The sequence below is a fragment of the Mandrillus leucophaeus genome, unplaced genomic scaffold (genome assembly GCF_000951045.1).
Source record: "Mandrillus leucophaeus isolate KB7577 unplaced genomic scaffold, Mleu.le_1.0 Scaffold196, whole genome shotgun sequence".
Lineage (NCBI taxonomy): Eukaryota > Metazoa > Chordata > Mammalia > Primates > Cercopithecidae > Mandrillus > Mandrillus leucophaeus.
Window position 1 is genome coordinate 2888184 of NW_012101987.1, and position 1465 is coordinate 2889648.

A 1465-nucleotide genomic window follows, 5' to 3' on the forward strand; every position below is an offset into this window, starting at 1 on the left:
TTATGGATTAAATATTTTACTTTTATTGCATCTGGAAAAATATGTTCTAGTATAACTCTGTTGATTTCCAAGCTGTAGTTTTTGAAAAACTGTTTTTCCAAATTTATTATACTTGCACAATTTTTCAATATAAATTCCCTGATGTTGAACAAAGTTTGATCAACTGCTTCAGAGTTTTCCTCTAGAAGAAAATGTCTACAATAAGATCTGTGATACAAGTAAAGGCACTACAATCCTCTTTATATTTGTAATGTTCAACTTCAAAATAAATACTCTTCACTATAAAAGCTTATATTTTCTGAAAGATCTTTTGACAGTAATTGCACTTATAATGCTTTTATTACGCATGAACTCTCTGGTGTTGAGTAAAATGTGAGCAGCTATTAATGGTTTTTTCATAGTCTTTACATTTGTATAATTTATCTCAAGTATAAATGCTTTCCTGGCAATAAAGTGTGAGCATTGGTTAAAAGTTTTGCCACATTGTTCACACATGTAGGCATTTTCTCCAGTATGAATTATCTTACCTACAATCAAGTGTGACAACCATTTAAAGGCTTTGTCTCACTCTTCAGATTTCTAGGATTTCTCACCAGTATAATTTTTTTTGTGGTTAGAAAAGTTGGAAGCATTGTCAAAAGTAGTCACATTTTTCTGATTTGTAGAGTTTCTCTCCAGTATAATTATCTTATGTCTGTTAAGAATTGAGGGCTTCTTAAAGGCTTTGCCGTTTTTCATACTTGTGGGGTTTCTGTACAGTATAAATTTTTTTTGAGACGAAGTCTTACTCTGTTGTCAAACTGGAGTGCAGTGATGCAATCTTGGCTCACTGCAACCTCCGCCTCCCAGGTTCAAGTGATTCTCCTGCCTCAGCCTCCCAAGCAGATGGGAATACAGACACGCGCCACCACACCCAGATAATTTTTGTATTTTTGGTAGAGACAGGGTTTCACCATGTTGGCTAGGATGGTCTCGATGTCTCGACCTCGTGATCCGCCCGCCTCAGCCTCCCAAAATGCTGGGATTACAGGCATGAGCCACTGCACCGGCCAATTTTTAATGCTTAGTAAGAGTTGAGGACTGCTTAAAGGCTTTATCACATTCTTCACATTTGTAGAGTTTCTCTCCAGTATGAATTATTTTGTTTAATAAGGTTTGAGGACTGGTTAAACGCATTGCCACATTCTTCACAGTTGTAGGGTTTCTTTCTAGTATGAATTTTCCTATGTTTAGTAAGAGTTGAGGATTGGTTAAAGGCTTTACCACATTCTTCACATTTGTAAGATTTCTCTCCTGTATGAATTATCTTATGTTTAGTAAGATTTGAGGATCGGTTAAAAGCTTTGCCACATTCTTCACATTTGTAGGGTTTCTCTCCAGTGTGAATTCTCTTATGTGTAGTAAGGATTGACGATTGGCTAAAAGCTTTGCCACATTCTTCACATTTGTAGGGTTTCTCTCCAGT

The 1465-nt window shown here is 36.1% G+C and overlaps 1 pseudogene across 1 annotated transcript in view; it reads right to left on the reverse strand.

Annotated features, from left to right (window-relative positions):
- Positions 1–340: 340 nt before the first annotated feature.
- LOC105538645 overlaps positions 341–1465 on the reverse strand; it is a 38754-nt pseudogene continuing 37629 nt past the window's right edge. The window contains exons 6-7 of the transcript XR_001005941.1: positions 1063–1465; positions 341–612 (exon numbers count right to left, since the gene is read on the reverse strand). The exon at positions 1063–1465 is cut by the window's right edge and continues 43 nt beyond it. The product of XR_001005941.1 is annotated as a zinc finger protein 431-like (transcript). The remainder of the gene's footprint in view (positions 613–1062) is intronic.